This window comes from Trichomycterus rosablanca, chromosome 7 (assembly GCF_030014385.1).
Source record: "Trichomycterus rosablanca isolate fTriRos1 chromosome 7, fTriRos1.hap1, whole genome shotgun sequence".
Lineage (NCBI taxonomy): Eukaryota > Metazoa > Chordata > Actinopteri > Siluriformes > Trichomycteridae > Trichomycterus > Trichomycterus rosablanca.
The window spans coordinates 5,387,624-5,405,667 of NC_085994.1; the positions used below are offsets into that span (position 1 = coordinate 5,387,624).

The 18,044-nt window shown below is 40.7% G+C and overlaps 1 protein-coding gene across 6 annotated transcripts in view; it reads right to left on the reverse strand.

The window, feature by feature from the left end:
• Window positions 1-7,793, reverse strand: part of LOC134318121 (citron Rho-interacting kinase) — a 60,962-nt gene extending 53,169 nt beyond the window's left edge. For all 6 annotated transcript variants that reach the window (XM_062998888.1, XM_062998886.1, XM_062998883.1 and 3 more), the window contains exons 1-2: window positions 7,596-7,793; window positions 112-203 (exon numbers count right to left, since the gene is read on the reverse strand). The gene's annotated coding sequence lies outside the window, so the exon portion shown is untranslated. The remainder of the gene's footprint in view (window positions 1-111; window positions 204-7,595) is intronic.
• Between the last annotated feature and the right edge of the window lie 10,251 nt (window positions 7,794-18,044).

An 18,044-nucleotide genomic window follows, 5' to 3' on the forward strand; every position in this document is an offset into this window, starting at 1 on the left:
TGCAGTTCTTATTAAATAATAAATTGTGAACAGCACTCACATATCAGTAATTTAATTATTCAAAATCTGACAGACAGCTCGGCATCAGATCTAAAGTAAGAAGTGCTATACCTTCAAATGTATTTTGTAACGCTGTTTCAGTTGAAGTCTGTTTTTTCCTTAGTGTGCCCTTGGTCCTAAAGATGAATAATGCAGACCTTGGCCTTTAGAGGAAACAAAAGCAAAAGAAATGTTGAGAAATCTTTAAACGTATCTGCTTTTCTGCAGTTTCGAGTTTTGTTTCATGTACCACAGACTAACCACATCTAACCACAGAACACAAGCCCACATACCATATACACACACTTGCCATCAGCATACATTATACACCGATCAGTCATAACATTAAAACCACCTCCTTGTTTCTACACTCACTCATTTTATCAGCTCCACTTACCATATAGAAGCACTTTGTAGTTCTACAATTACTGACTGTAGTCCATCTATTTTTCTACATACCTTTTTAGCCTGCTTTCACCCTGTTCCTCAATGGTCAGGACCCCCACAGGACCACTACAGAACAGGTATTATATAGGTGGTGGATCATTCTCAGCACTGCAGTGACAATGACATGGTGGTGGTGTGTTAGTGTGTGTTGTGCTGGTATGAGTGGATCAGACACAGAAATGCTGCTGGAGTTTTTAAACACCTCACTGTCACTGCTGGACTGAGAATAGTCCACCAACCAAAATATCCAGCCAACAGCGCCCTGTGAGCAGTGTCCTGTGACCACTGATGGTCTAGATGATAACCAACTCAAACAACAGCAATAGATGAGACTTTACATCTACAAGGTGGACCAACTAGTTAGGAGTGTCTAATAGAGTGAGCAGTGCAACACACACTAACACACCACCACCATGTCATTGTCACTGCAGTGCTGAGTGCTGATCCGCCACCCAAATAATACCTACTCTGTGGTGGTCATGTGGGGGTCCTGACCATTGACGAACAGCATGAAAGGGGGCTAACAAAGTCTGCAGAGAAACAGATGGACTACAGTCAGTAATTGTAGAACTACAAAGTTCTTCTATATGGTAAGTTGAGCTGATAAAATGGACAGTAAGTGTAGAAACAAGGAGGTGGTTTTAATGTTATGGTTGAGCGGTGTATAGCCAAAAGTATGTGAACATCTCTACTCAGTGGTTTGGACTCCGGGCTATCAATCTAAAGGTTAGTGGTTGATCTATGGCTAAATATTCCCAAACCCAGCAACAGATCTTAATGACTAGTATGGTTGCAGGCAAAAAAAATCATTCTTCTATATTGGAAATCTCCATTGACCCTGTGTTTTAAAAGATGGCTATCGAAGATGACTCAAGTAGCCCTGATGGAGCAAGTGAAAGGTTGTGAAAACTCAGAGGTCTTCTCATGGGATGTGGGACAGGTTTTTGGACAAATTAAGGGGACCCTAGATTTCTTTTTCTTACTTTTTATTATTTAAATTATTTCTCATGTATTGTTATATTATCATTATTATTTAAAACCTTATTTTGGTGTGAATTAAATTGTGTTGTGTTTTTTTCTATGTTTGTATTATTGTTCTGCTTAATGTTTAAACTCTTAAAACCATAAATAAAATATATAGAGAAAATAAGCCACTGTTGGGCCCTTAAGCAAAGCTTTCAACAGTACCAGCTCTATTGGGCGCCATATAACTGACTAACCTTGTGCTCAGATACACAAAAGGAAAGCATTTAGTTGTACTGTTCATGTGTATATATGACAAATCATTTTTGTCATATAGCTTTTTTATAGAGCTTTAACATTATAGAGCTTTTTACACCACTACATTAATAAATTTATGTATAGTTTTTGACAACCCAGCATGTTGTCAGAGAACCCACAATGAAGGAACTGAAAGTGTTACAGTTATTCAAAGAAAACAACATTCAAAACTATATCCACAACACAATAGTATAAGCAAAACTCAAGTGGATCCCATGAATGTATATACCCACTTCCCATCCTGAAGCTCATGTCTAATGAGTTATAGAATAGAATGCCTTTATTTGTCATATATACATATACAGTACCCACTAGGCTACCACTGTCAGTGTGGCAAATTGGTAACATCCCTGCCAGGGCATACACAGGGCACAAGACACTGTTGAAAAATCTGTGCTAACTGAAATATATTTCTGTTATTAATGTCACTAGTAAAATTGTTGTTAAAGAAAGTCACTTAATTTCCACTGTTCCATGAGACTCATAGTTGCGGATTCCCAGTCAGGGTTTAACTCAAGCCAGGAGGAGGCCTTAATGTCTTTAAAAAGGGCTTTCTGAAACACAAACTCACTACTGATTATTAATACCTAGACTATGAAGTCCTGAACTAAAGTAAACAAGCTCAAAGCCTCCTGTGCTAGTCTGAATTGGCTGAACCAAAGTTGAACCAAAGTCCATGGTGTAAACCAGAAATTCCTCTGAGCGTACCCACTGTCACCAAGCAATAATACATTATCTTATTTTTAAACTGATTATAGCAAAATGAATTAAAGAAAAACATGTGAATCATAAGTAGCACATTTTCAACATGCATTTTCAACATTCATTTTTCCTGCATTCCTCTGGATTAAAAGTAGATGGCCATTTTATGGCAATATGCATTCCATCTTTGCAGCATATGTGATTTCTGAAAAGTTTCCATATTAATAGAATTGTACACCACACCTGGGTTGTAGCATCAGGAAAGTGTGTGAACTGTCCTTGTCGTTCACAAATGACCCTGCATGCTGCGTGAATGACTTTACATACTTTTGGTTTACTAACACCACATTAAACCCCAGTTTCTCTATGAAAAATGTCACTTAGGGTTATGAGCACCCGAAGACAAACTGTTACAGGCCACTCTCGTTGGGATAAAAGCTTGTGTTCCATTAGTGAGATGATCTTCAAGGCATATACATTATACATTTTAAAACAATCTAGATGACAAAAACTAATGTAATCAAAATGTTGTCTAGCTGGAGGTATTTGTTGATTTTCGATGACATAGCCCAGGTAATCAGTCTGTCTTCTTTGACAAACAACATTAATCTAAAGTTAATCTGGCCTCCTCAGAGGTTTATTTTAAGCCCAAATTTAGTCCTGCCAGAGCTCTAATACTTCTTATATTATATAGCTCATATAATTCATGATTGATTAAGCAGATTTCTGTTAATCAGGTTTAAAAATATGTTTTAGTCTAGGACTGAGCTTAAACTCTGTGTGGGAAACCACCCCATAACAGTTCAAATGAAACATTTTTAATACCAGTGGGCAACCACACAACAAAGCCAATAATGATCTAATGTAGCAACTTATACGGTTATATACTGCTATTTGTTTGCTAGCAACTATATAACTGTATAGGGACAGTGGTAGCCTAGTGGGTAGGGCTTTGGGCTATCAACTGAAAGTTTGAGAGTTCGAATCTGCCATGCAGCCACTGTTGGGCCCTTGAACCCTTAACCCTCTCTGCTCCAGGGGTGCCATACAATAGCTGACCCTGCGCTCTAACCTCAGCGTCCAAACAAGCTGGGATATGCGAAGAAAGAATTTTGTTGTACTGTACATCTATATATGTATATATGACAAATAAAGTCATTTTATTCTATAGCAATGGCTGAAGAAAAGACTTTTAGTCTTCGGCCTTCAACTAAAAACCACTGACAATAAAAACCAGAAGACATCCAACACCTACAGATTTCTGACCACCACATTAGAAAATGATGACATCAGAGCTGGACCCTGTTTTATAATAACTCTGCTCACAAAATGGTGTTTCCTCTCTAATGGTAATGCACTGCCTTTAGGGATGCAAATCAATCACGATTTTGATCTTAATGGTTTATAATGTATGCATTTTCAAACAATTCATGCTTCTCTTTACAGCAGTAGTGTAGGTAGTGTGTAGGTAGTGTGTAGGTGTCTAGGCCAGAGCCATGCAGTAACTGGGACTGACCCAAAACCCAACACAACAAAACATTTTTACAAAGCCACACTGACTACTGCAATCTATAACTCACATTAGCTTCACTGCAATTTAACCCAAGAGACAAAGCCACTAACAATGCAGTAGAAGGTGCCGCTGCTGTTATGTGGTTAAGCCAATAATCTGCAAATGTCCAGCAGTAGAAGTAGCTAATTTTTAATATTTAAGGCAGGCACTATCAAATCATGGTGCTTAGCAAGTAACAACAATTAAACAGCAAAAGTAATCGATTACTATCTAGTGATAGACACAATTTGACAACAGTCCTTTGTCAAAAACAGACAACTAAGAAACACTTAAATGTACAGATATACATTTAAGTTACATTCACTTTCATGCTATGACTTTCTGAATAGTTTCTTTGTTTTGTTTTTAGCATCAACAGAAATTTCAGTTGGAGTTCAACCTGCTACTAAGTCCAAAAAGAAGACGTTTTGCCAGAAAATCTCCCAACAAAGTACAACAAAGACCATTATGTTTACAACAAATCTAATCAGTTAATAAAGTTAGATTCTCATTCAAATAGATTAAAAACCTATATTTGATGATTAAAGAAAGACTACCAACTTATGCACTGTAGAGCTCATAACATACACTCCTGTAAATCACCGCTCAGGTGGCACAGCGGTAAAACATGATAGCACACCAGAGCTTTTTGAAGACATTTTGAACTTGTCGGTTCGAAACTCAGCTCTGGGCGGCCACATGAACAATGATTGGCCTGTTGTTCATACAGAGTGGGAAGCCAGATAGGGACCTCATAATGCAATTATAACCTCTGCTGGGTGTGTGATGGCGTCTGCACAAAGTCGAGGAATAATGACAATCCTCATATGAACTCAGGTGAAAAGATGAAGTCGGCTACTTCACACGTCGGAGGGGGCGTGTGTCAGTCTCGCTCTCCTCAATCAGTAGTGCGGATCAGCATCAGTAGAGAGGAAGCGTAATGCAATCAGGTAATTGGATACGACTAGATTGGGAGGAAAATTGGGAAAAATGCAAAAACAAAAAGATTTGTGTCACACGTCCTTTGAAGGTCTGTAGTACATAATGGTGTGGTAAACATTTATTTTTCAGAAAAGGTTATTGTTAAAGTTATAATTTGTAAAACTTTCCTAATTTATTTATCTGCAGTAACCACTATCTACTAAGCAAGCATAAACTCCAGCCAGAAACCCCAACTGTGGGAATACACACCCAAAAGCAGCAGACAGATCACACGATTCTAGTAAAATATATGAAATAAAAGTATGTTCTTTATTTTGAATCATTTAAACATTATTTCTAGAGATTTTCAAGCTTACACAGAAAGTACAGGGTGAAGTATATCTTACTAATCTATTAATCTATTAATTAATTTAATTAATCAATTAATTTACATTTACATTTGTATCTCCAATTCACCTCACCTGAACGTCTTTTGACTGTGGGAGGAAACCGGAGCTCCCGGAGGAAACGCACGCAGACTCTTTTTGATGTAGTGTTTGGGGCGGCACAGCCAGCCTGGTTTGAGCTGAAAGAAGTCTAAATGCTAAATCAAATAATCGCTCTCTATACTCTGGTAAGCAAGAATAGCAACTCAGAATGCAACGAAATGTGAAATATTAAAACAGATTGGCTACAGCAGAAGATTAGACAATGTTTCACTTATAATGTACTGGTAGGGCATGATTCCATGGATCCAACATGCCGTGTATCAACAGTTTTGGCTAATATTGTGGCAATGGTGTAAGAAATGTTTTTCTCATACTAATTGGACCTTCTAATACCAGTGAAGCATTGTTTTAATGCCACAGTTTGTCTGAGTTTATTTGCTGATTATGTGGCATGACTCAAAACTGCTTTCATGGCCATAATAATGAGTTGTGTCGGGTGGCACGGTGGCTCGTTGGGTAGCACTGTCGCCTCACAGCAAGAAGGTCCTGGGTTCGATTCCGAGGTGGGGAGGTCCGGGTCCTTTCTGTGTGGAGTTTGCACGGTCTGCGTGGGTTTCCTCCGGGAGCTCCGGTTTCCTCCCAAAGACGTTCAAGTTAGGTTAATTGGAGATACAAAATTGTCCATGACTATGTTTGACATTAAATTTGTGAACGAGTAAGTACCGTTTCTGCCATGAATGTAACCAAAGTGTAAAACATGACGTTAAAATCCTAATAAATAAATAATGTAGGGTTTTGAAATGTCCCCATTGGCTTCCCATATTTTCATGCTGCATGTAGTGAACGGTTCGCTCTCGTTCATCCACCGTCTCCATGGTCACGACGCCTCAAGAGCATTTTCTGACAGAATCAGTCACGACTCCATTACAGATACCTGAGCGGTGGATACAGTCATACAAGCTGTGTTAAATCATACACGACTTAGATTTAGGGTAGAGGAACGTTTTTTTTAAAAGCAGGCGGGTCAGTGACGGGATTAAGGAAAGCCTCAAGCTCCTCACGACTCACATTAACATGCACTGATTCGGTGCAGTGGAAACCAGTCAGCCTTCACCTGCTGAACTCCAGTCAAAACATCCAGCACACCATGATGCACATTTTTACTTATTTAAAAGTAATGCCACAGTAATAGCATTGATTAAAATCTTGGGTGTGCCCCTAATTTGATGCAGCACTTGTTTTACAGTCATACTGATATTGCATATGTGCAGAGAGCATATCTCTTTGTAAAGGAACTTTAATGCATTGCATTTTACTGACTTCTCTGTGCTTTATAGCCTAGGTAACATGGAGTTTAACCCTGAAAAGGACAACATTTTATCTTTAAAGAAAACTTTGATGTGAGCTCAACTAGTGTCTAAGTGCTAGTGCTGTTGTGTACGTGCAACTTAGTGTGATCTAAGTTCCTTACAGCATCTGTAGAGCAACTGCATCCTTTTTACCTGTAGCTATATCAAGATACAGCAGAGAAATAGAGAAGGGGGGTGTAAAGAATGTGCAGTTTCCATAGAAATAAGTCCCTTCCACCACCTTAGCTCTTTTTCTGATGCATGCCTCTACACCCACGTAGTACTTTTCCATTTTAGCACAGACTGTGGCAATCTGTGAAACAGTTTCAACTGATTCATGCACGGATAAGCCCTGCATCTTGTGGATAAACTCATAATTAATCTTTAATAGTGCATTATACCAGAAAAATGCAATAGCTAAGGTTGCAAAACTCTATGTACTATAAATGATGACAGGTAAACAAATGAGGAGTGAGCTGTTTTAATTCCTGACTCTAGACTGTCTTCTACATGCACTTGTCAAGGCAAAATCTACAACTTAACCTTATACTAAGTTTGTTTACATGTTGCCATGTGTCCATTTTTAAGACTTTGCAGTAGTAAAGACATAGTAGCTTTACTAAAAGAGTATCAGAGCTCTTTTACAAAGATATATATTCACAATATTTACAAATATACCCCTTTCTTATAGGATAATTCACACTCTACTCACACTATCCAATCAGACTATTCAAGCAAATGGATACAGAATCCAAACAAATCATCCCATACACACAGAACACTGACTGACAGTCACTCGGCTTGCAGTCAACACTATCAGTTGCACCTTGCAGTCAGATTCCTGAGTGTACTCACTTGTCTAAGAAGTAGCGGATCCACTTTAGAGCAGGCAGGTCCTCAGAAGTGAAGCCCAATGGTGGTGAGGCTTCTTGGGCTTCCACAGGCTGGTTGATGGGCTTGTATGGCTGGATGTATTCGATGGTGTCATTGTCAGACTATAAGTGTTGAGTTCTTGAGCGAGACTGAGAGATTAGCTCTGAGCGATGGACGAGAGAAGTGGAGGCAAAGACAGAGGGAAGGAAAGGAGAGGAGACAGAAACGGCATCCTAGAGAAAAGCAGCAAATCACTCTCACAAGCAGTTTAAACATATGCACTTCCTCAGTGTGCTTGCCAAAGCTTTCTCACTCCTCTCTCCCTCCCACTCTCTCTCTCTCTTTTCCTCTCTCCTTCTTACTGCGGTACACAGCAACTGAGTCACTGTTAAATTCACCACTCCATTTCTTTCTCTCTGAACAGGCACTTATCTCTGATGGAGGTCTCTTTCTAGGTGCCATTTTGTCATTGTATACCCTCCCTCTATTAATGGGATGCGTTCCATCCCATTAATAAGCATTCAAAAATAAACTTGGTGAAATGTTTTTTTTATATAAATATTTATAGTTACTGTCAAGTGCTCAGATGGTGCAGCGGTAAAATACCGGTGCAATCTGGAGATCCAGGGTTCAAATCTCGGCAGTGCTGTCAACCAGTCAGGCATCTGCATGGACATAAAAGGTTAATGTTCAAGAAACGGAGGTGCACTTGTCATTTGCAGATCCAAAGTGTAGATGTTTATTAAATAGATGTTTACACACAAGGACATTACAACATATGGCATGAAAGGACATATGCTCATCCAAATTGAAATAATGCCAAAACATTACATCACCGCAGCTATTAAACTATTAACTATAAAGATGTTCTGTGATGTCATTAGCCTCACTCATTCCAAAATTAAAACTAAAATTGTTCATTTAAATAATTTATAAATTCTTCTTGGTTTAACAATTTAAATATTGAGTGAAAATGTTAAATACCTGTGTGGAACAAGGCATTTTCTAGATGTTCAAAACCAGAAAGTTTGATCATATTAGTGCTGTTTTATCATCTCTGCACTGGTTCCCAATGAGTTTTTACTAACCCATAAAGCACTGTCGCCTCACAGCAAGAAGGTCCTGGGTTCGATCCCCAGGCAGGGCGGACCAGGTCCTTTCTGCTGTGTGGAGTTTGCATGTTCTCCCCGTGTCTGTGTGGGTTTCCTCCGGGAGCTCCGGTTTCCTCCCACAGTCCAAAAACATGCAGTCAGGTTAATTGGAGACACCGAATTGCCTTATAGGTGAATGGGTGTGAGTGTGTGTGTGTGTGTGTGTGTGTGTGTATGTGTGTCTGCCCTGCAGTGGAGTGGCGCCCCGTCCAGGGTGTTACTGTATGCCTTGCACCCATTGAAAAGCTGGGATAGGCTCCAGCACCCCCCTCCCCCCCGCGACCTTAATTGAATAAGCGGTTAAGAAAGTGAGTGAGTGAGTAACCCATTAAGCAATACATGGCCTGGTTCCACAGTATTTGAGTGAACTTATTAAGCAGTACAACCCAGTGTGTTTGTTCACATAGTGCAGGGCTATTTTTAGTTCCTAGAATTAAGAAGTCACAGCAGGGTAAAAACTATTCTCATACATGGGCCCATGTATAATGTTGCATTTTATACTGCAAAGGTTGGCACAGCTAGTTTTTAGGTTGATTAGGTGTGGTGAATAGGTTGTTGGGTTACCAAGAATCTTTGATGCCAGTGGACTAAAGGCTAAGACATCTGGTACGAACCAACAGAAGAGCTACCGTGACTAAAACTGTAGATAATGTAAATTCTGGTGATGAGGCCAATACCTGTATGTCACAGGCTTAGTGCATCGAACCTTAATGTTTTGGCTCATCTGTGTAAATGATTTAATGTATTCTAAAACAGGTGAAATTACCTGATTTAGATGTAGATCCTGCTTCCCCATCCTTTACCCATGCTACAGGGCCCTTCTTAGATGAGACTGGACACCCTTGGACATTCTTATGTGGTTAATTCTGTGAATAAGGAAGGTAGGAACCACTCACTTCACTTTCTTAACCGCTTATCCAGTTAGGGTCGTAACCGCTTATCCAGTTAGAGACTGGCGCCTATCCCAGTTTTTCAATGGGCGCAAGGCACACAGTAACACCCTGAACGGGGCGCCAGTCCATCGCAGGGCAGACACACACACACACACACACACACACACACACACACACCCATTCACCTACAGTACAATTCAGTGTCTTCAATTAACCTGACTGCATGTTTTTGTAACATGCAAACTCTGCATAGAAAAAACCCGGACCGCCCCGCCTGGGGATCGAACCCAGGACCTTCTTGCTGTAAGGCAACAGTGCTACCCACCAAGCCACCATGCCGCCCAGGTAGGAACCAGCACACAACATTTTGTTATATTTGTACGTTATTATAAAAAAAAAATTTGTTTTTCCTTACCTGAGTTTCTGTCATAACCCTTAATAGCTATCGTATGTCTTACTTGGTCAATACAATTTCATTTTAATTCTGACTAGAATTTATTTTAAATAGCATAGCTTACCACACATATCATGCATCATGTCATGTCTACAGGATAGTGAATTATCTAAATGCTGCCTTAGATTCATTTCAATAATCTTACTAGTCTTAAACAGAATCTAGAGAATATTCCCATATTCTCTACATTCTTACACGCGTTATGTGTCTATATTCCTTAATCAAGAAAAATAGCAACAGAGAGCATTACTACTGGTTTGTTCAGTACAGGCTGGTTTGTTCCACCAGAGGGTGATGGTGCTCTTTTCCTGAGCTCGATGATGACCAGGGTAGGTAAACAAGGAACACGTGATTTAAAATAAATACAGAAACTGTGACTTAACTGTTTCCCAGTCTGGTGAATGTTACCATCCTAAGATCTACCAGTCAATTACGTTAATGACCTAAAGTTGAATTTCTGGGGGCAGCAGGTCAAGAGAGCTACCAGCAGATTTTAATTTACTAATAGCACACACTGAGGTCTCACTAATATGGGCAAATGCATAAAGCATGACAGCTAAATCTATTGTAATCAGTACTAGAAGATGCTGATTTAGGGGATGCATATTGAGTGGTATTTACTTTATCTTGATTTTTTAAATCATTAAGGTGAAAAAAACTAATAGAATTAGTTGGTGGATGTAACTCTTATTGTGGCAAAAATCATTATTTAATTAACAAATAACAATTTACATTCAACTAACAATTAGGACGGCACGGTGGTTCAGTGTGTAGCACTGACGCCTCACAGCAAGAAGGTCTTGGGTTTGATTTCCAGGTGGAGCGATCTGGGTCCTTTCTGTGTGGAGTTTGCATGTTCTCCCTGTGTCTGTGTGGGTTTCCTCCGGGAGCTCCGGTTTCCTCCCACAGTCCAAAGTGAGGTGAATTAGAGATACAAAATTTTCCATGACTGTGTTCAGCATTAAACTTGTGAACTGATGAATCTTGTGTGGCTGCCGTTTCTTTCATGAAAGTAACCAAAGTGTGTAAAACATGACATTGAAATCCTATTAAATAATTAACATTTAGACATTGATTTTTATTGATGTTTTTAGTTTTTAATTGATACCTTTAATAGGACTTTTAATTGGTATTGTAGTTGATAGGTACTACATATTTTCTTATGTTTAAATCTACATCTAATAATTTTTGGTGATTTTTTAGTCATTTAACATTGTAATGTGCAGGTTTAAGTGATACATGCCACTAGGTCACTGCTACAACCTTTTGTTTGAGGGATCTTCAAAAAGTCTCCGCACTTTTACATTTTGGTTGGAAGCGGTGATGGCGGAAGGAGTAGTAATCGGTCGTGTCTGAGAGACTGAGAGGCGCTTATAGCCCGGATTTAGCTCCATCTGATTTTCACCTTTTTGGACGCTCAAAGAAGCTTTAAGGGGAAGAAGATTTTCATGTGATGATGATGTGAAAGCAGCACTGCATCAGTGGCTACTCGCTCAACCAAAAAACATTTTTTGCTGATGGCATTAAAGAGTCGGTGCAATGCTGGGAAAAATGCATCGGAAGGTGACTGTAGGACGGTAATATCATTTGTTTTCGAAATATCTCTCAATAAACTGAGTTGTTTTTTTAAGTGCGGAAACTTTTTGAAGAACCCTCGTATTTTAGACAGTTGTCTGTTTATGCACTTTTTAGACGCTCCCTTAGTTCCTCAACGCAAATGATCCTTCTAAAAAAGCACTAACCGGAGAATACAGTATATTTCATTGTAGTTTGTTCCTTGTCTGCTGTACAGTGGGTACATGCACTTTTATTCATGTTTGGGGTGATTATTTACCTGGAACGAGCAGAAAGAAGCTCGAATATTAGGCGAATATCCACTATAAAACTACCATTACCTCGGTGTGGTTACAGACTGAGCTCCTGTTGATCACCTTCTGTTTACATTTTACATTTTCATTTACATTTTCAGCATTTAGCAGACGCTCTTATCCAGAGCGACTTACAGAAGTGCTTCTATAGTGAACATTTCATTTCTCAAGTTTAGGTAAACACCAGTCAAAGAACACAAATCTGCTAAAACCTGTTAAAACCAAAGTGCCTTTTTTTTTTCTTTTTTTTTTTAAATGGAAAAGAATGGAACGTTAGTAAATGGAACATTAGAATGTTAGTAAATAAGTACAAGTCAGCCTAAGTGTTTAGTAAAAAGGTGGGTTTTTAATCGTTTTTTAAAGACAGCAAGAGACTCAGATGTTCGGACAGACAGAGGAAGTTCATTCCACCACTTCGGCACTAGAACAGAGAACAGCCTTGATGCTTGTCTTCCTTTAGTCCTGGATGGGGGCTCAAGTCGAGCGAGACTAGAGGCTCGGAGGTTGCGTGGTACAGAGCGGGGTTTGATTAGGCCACGAAGGTAGCTTGGGGCTTGTCCATTTTTGGCTTTGTAGGCGAGCATCAGTGTTTTAAACTGAATGAGTGCAGCTACAGGAAGCCAGTGAAGAGAACGTAGCAGTGGGGTGATGTGGCAGTGTTATGGTTGGTTAAACACCAGACGGGCAGCTGCATTTTGAATGAGCTGTAAGGGTTTAATCGTGGGCATGGGAGCTCCAGCCAGAAGGGAGTTGCAGTAGTCCAACCGTGAGATTACAAGTGATTGCACAAGAATCTGGGTAGCTTCCCTGGAGAGAAATGGCCGAATCTTCCTGATGTTGTAGAGGAGGAACCGACACGCTCTTGTCATGTTGGCTATATGAGGAGAGAATGTCAGCTGGTTATCAAGGACAACACCAAGGCTTCTTACCTTATCAGATGGTCTGATCTGGGAGTCATCCAGAGAAATTACTAGGTCCTGGGTTGCAGACTGATCTCCAGGAATGAGCAACATCTCTGTCTTGCTGGGATTAAGTTTTAGATGATGAGCCGACATCCATTGTGAGATATCTTGCAGACATGCTGAGATGCGAGCTGAGACTTGCGTGTCTGAAGGAGGAAATGACAGAACGAGCTGAGTGTCATCTGCATAGGAGTGGTAGGAGAAGCCATGGGAGGCTATGACCTTGCCCAGAGAGCGGGTGTAGATAGAGAAAAGAAGTGGGCCAAGTACAGAGCCCTGAGGAACACCGGTTGAGAGAGTGCATGGGGGAGATATGGATCCCCTCCATGACACTTGGTAGGAGCGCCCTTCCAGGTAGGAGGCCATCCATTGCAATGCTGAACCTGTTACTCCAAGTTTGGAGAGAGTGGACAAGAGAATGCTGTGATTCACTGTGTCGAAGGCTGCAGAGAGGTCAAGAAGAATAAGGACAGATGACAGTTTGGCTGCTTTGGCTGCATGAAGCTTCTCAGTAACCGCTACAAGAGCTGTTTCCGTAGAATGCGCTGCCTTGAAGCCAGACTGGTACGGATCGTGGAGGTCATTCTGAGTAAGAAAGGCAGATAGTTGGTTATAGACAGCACGTTCAAGAATTTTGGATAGAAAAGAGAGGAGTGAGACAGGTCTGTAGTTGTTGATGTCTGTAGTGTCTAGTGTATGTTTCTTAAGAAGGGGAATGAGCCTTCTTAAAAGTAGTAAAGACAGCACCTGATATCAGGGAGTTGTTGATGATGGGTGTGATGAAGGGGATTAGGTCCTGTGAGATGTCTTTGAGGATGGTGGATGGTATAGGGTCGAGTGCACATGTAGTGGGATTGCTGGATAAGAGGAGCTGTGTAACCTCATCCATGGTGAGTGGGGTGAAGCTGGTGAGTGTGTTGGTGGGTTGAGGGTCAGTTGAAAGTGGGTCAGTCGGAGAGAAGGATTGATTGATTTTGTCGATCTTGTCTTGAAAGAATGTTGAAAAGTCAGTAGCAGTGAGAGAGGCAGAAGGGGGAGGAGGAGGAGGGTTCAGAAGAGAGGAAAAGATAGCATGAAGCTTACGTGGGTCAGCAGCAGATTGTTCAAGCTTGGCTTTGTAAAAAGATGTTTTTGCAGCAGTCACGTCAGATGAGAACCTGGACAGCAGATCGTGGTAGGAGTGGAGATCAACACCGAGCTTAGATTTCCTCCACTTTCTCTCAGCTGCCCTTAATTCTCTTCTGTTGCTGCGCAGTGCATCTGAAAGCCAAGGAGCAGGGTGAGAAGGTTTCCCTCGTTTGAGGGTAGGAGGACAGAGCTGATCGAGGGATGTTGAAAGAGAAGAGAGTAGAGTATTAGTTGCGGAGTTGAGTGGAAGGGTAGCAAGCATGTCAGGGTTAGGTAGTGAAGTTAGGATGTTGGAGATTAGCAGGGAGGAAGATAAAGAGTGAAGATTGGGGCATGTTGTAAGGGTGAAAGTGTGGTTGGAGGTAGGAAGAGTTGGGAGACAGAGAGAGAAGGACACAAAGTGATGGTCAGAGAGGTGGAGTGGGGTGACAGTGAGGTCCAGAACAGAAGCTGGACGGCTGAAGACCAGGTCCAGAAGATTGCCTCCTTTGTGTGTCGGAGGGCTGTGGTTAAAGAGGAGGTCGAAAGATGAAAGAAGAGGAAGAAGACAGGAGGACTGAAGTGTAGGGAGATTAAAGTCACCAAGAAGAGTCAGAGGAGTTCCATCTGAAGGGAAGAAACTCAGAAGAACATCCAGCTCTTCTATGAAGTCTCCCAGTGCGCCAGGTGGTCTGTAAATGACAATGATATGAAGAGTAATTGGAAAAGTAACAGTAATAGCATGAAATTCAAAAGATGAAATGTTAAGGTGAGAAACATTCACAGTCGTGAATTGCCATTTCCTGGTCAGGAGCAAACCTGTACCACCACCCCTACCAGATCCTCTCGGTGTATGAGAGAAGGTGTAGGCAGAGGATAAGGCTGCTGGTGTTGCTGAGTTCTCGGTGGTGATCCATGTCTCAGTCAGTGCCAGGAAGTCAAGGCTGTGAGAAAGTGCAAAAGCTGAGATAAAGTCAGCTTTCTGGACGGCTGATTGACAGCGTATCTGGTCCTATTAATCCAGGTTCCTGCAAGACCTGCACACACCAAAGTTTATCTGGACCAGATGTGCACTGAACATGAAGAGTTGGTCGCTAGGATAGTTGTTAAGAGGGTTGGTGATGGTTACCACTTAGCTGGAGCTTTATTTACTAGCTAGCTAATTATCTAGCTAATAGCTACTTATCCTGCTAGATACGTTGCTCAGAGTCGCTAATGTTTTTACACATAAATATTAGCTCTTTAAACACTGATAAACTTTCTACTGTTGCTGCTTCTGTGTTTAGTGTCATGTAGTTCTGTAAATAAAGCTAAAAAAGATTAAATATAGTCTTAATTCATTTTGCCCCCGTCCACTTCTGGTTTCTCATTGAAGCAGTAACAAGTGCACAAATCAATTTTGCAACAAAGCTAATTGCAGTAAGTGTTGCAAAAGTACATGTTTAAACATATGCAATTAATAATACAAGTGCAAATTATGTTTTACAAGTTATCACATCACAAGTACATGTTTAAACATTTGTAATTAATAATACAAGTGCAAATTATGTTTTACAAGTTATCACATCACAAGTACATGTTTAAACATTTGTAATTAATAATACAAGTGCAAATTATGTTTTACAAGTTATCACATCACAAGTACGTTTAAACATTTGTAATTAATAATACAAGTGCAAATTATGTTTTACAAGTTATCACATCACAAGTACATGTTTAAACATTTGTAATTAATAATACAAGTGCAAATTACTGTATGTCTTACAACTATCCCATCAAAAGAACAAGCACAGGTTTTGCTTTACAAGTTATCACATCAAAAATAAAAGTGCAGATTTTGCACTCTCATCCTTTTGATTAATGGCCCTAAGCTCTACCCACTAGGCTACCACTGTCCTATGCAGGTTTACTGGTCCAACAAATTCTGTTTTCTTTATGATTATGTGGATGATTGGGCATGTGTGCATCCTTTACCTGTGAAAGACCTGGCACTAGGATGCACTGTAGGATGGTCCATTTTGCAACATACAGAAGCTGGTAACGTATTGGTACTAGATATGTGGAGTCCATGATTAGGTGGGTCAGAACTGTTTTGGTAGCCTATTATGTTTATGGTTCTCAAGTTTTTGATCTAAGGTTTATATACAGGGGTGGCACAGTGGCTCAGTGGATAGCACCGTCGCCTCACGCCTCCTGGGTTCGATCCCCAAGTGGGACGGTCCGGGTCCTTTCTGTGTGGAGTTTGCATGCTCACCCCGTGTCTGTGTGGGTTTGACAGTGATCTTGTGAACTGATAAATCTTGTGTAATGATTTCTGTCATGAATGTAACCAAGGTGTGTAGAACATGACGTTAAAATCCTAATAAATATTTACATTTTCGGCATTTAGCAGACGCTCTTATCCAGAGCGACTTACAGAAGTGCTTCCATAGTAAACATTTCATTACTCTAGTCTAAGTAAACAACAGTCCAAGAACACAAATCTGCTAAAACCTGTTAGAACCAAAGTGGGGTTTTTTTTTGTCTTTTTCAAATGACAAAGAAATGAATAAGAGTGTTAGTAAGTAAGTACAAGTCAGCTTAAGTGCTTAGTAAAGAGGTGATGAAGGTTTTTAATCATTTTTTAAAGACAGCAAGAGATTCAGATGTTCGGACAGACAGAGGAAGTTCATTCCACCACTTGGGTGCCAGAACAGAGAACAGCCTTGATGCTTGTCTTCCTCGAGTTCTGGGTGGAGGATCAAGTCGAGCGAGACTAGTGGTTCGGAGGTTGCGTGGTACAGAGCGTGGTTTGATTAGACCTCGAAGGTAGCTTGGGGCTGGTTAATTTTTAGTTTTGTAGGCGAGCATCAGTTTTTTAAACTGAATGCTTGCAGCTACAGGAAGCCAGTGAAGACCAGACGGGCAGCTGCATTTTGAATGAGCTGCAAGGATTTAATAGTGGACATAAGAGCACCTGCCAGCAGGGAGTTGCAGTAGTAGAACCGTGAGATTACAAGTGACTGCACAAGAATCTGGGTAGCTTCCATGGAGAGAAATGGCCGAATCTTCCTCATGTTATAAAGCAGGAATGGCTACACATGGAGAGAAGGTCAGCTGGTCATCCAGGACGACACCAAGGCTTCTTACAAGATGGTCTGATCTGGGAGTCGCCAAGAGAGATGACTAGGTCCTGGGTTGGAGATTGATCTCCAGGAATGAGTAATAGCTCTGTCTTGCTGGGATTGAGTTTTAAATGATGAGCCGACAAATAAAAAAGTATATACAGATTTTTATTTGTTCTATTAACAGTTTCTACCATACTAATAGACCTCATATAGAGATTGTTTGTGTTAAATAATTTCTAAATGGATCCAGAATCTTGCTTGACTAAGAAGAAGATTTTGTTTGACCACTATTAACTAAATTATTCAGCTTCGATTTATCTAAAGCTCTTGGAGCATCACTGACATATGGCGCTATCAGATTCGACCAATGGTGTAACAGGATGTAAAACTGACGTCACGCAGGCGGGAGCGCGCAGTGGGAAGGTGCGACGTACGCAAAGCTCGCACACGAACGAACGTCGGGCGCAAATCTCGGTAATCGCGTTCTGAGGCCGGAGAACCGCAACATGTACCCGGCGTGAGAGACTGACGTTATGGCGTTAGTATGGACACGCTGGACGCTGGAGAGTGCGCGTCAGGGTGGATGAGGTCGCGGATTCCTAACGTTTTTAAATGCACCTAAAGATCGCACTGTAATGGAGGCGGCTTTATTATCTGGGATTACCAGAAGGGATTAACGGGGACACTGGATTTAGGACTCCAGACAAACCAGAGAAGACCTATAAGGAACATAAAAAGACGCGTAATGGTTCTATAAAGAATAAGGGCAATTAAATGATTCGTGGGCATTGAACCTATGATATTGTGCCACTCTATCATCCCTTATGGCGCTAAGTGGATCAGATCAGACTGAGACGGTGAAAAAGCGAGGCCGGTGTTTATAAAACGG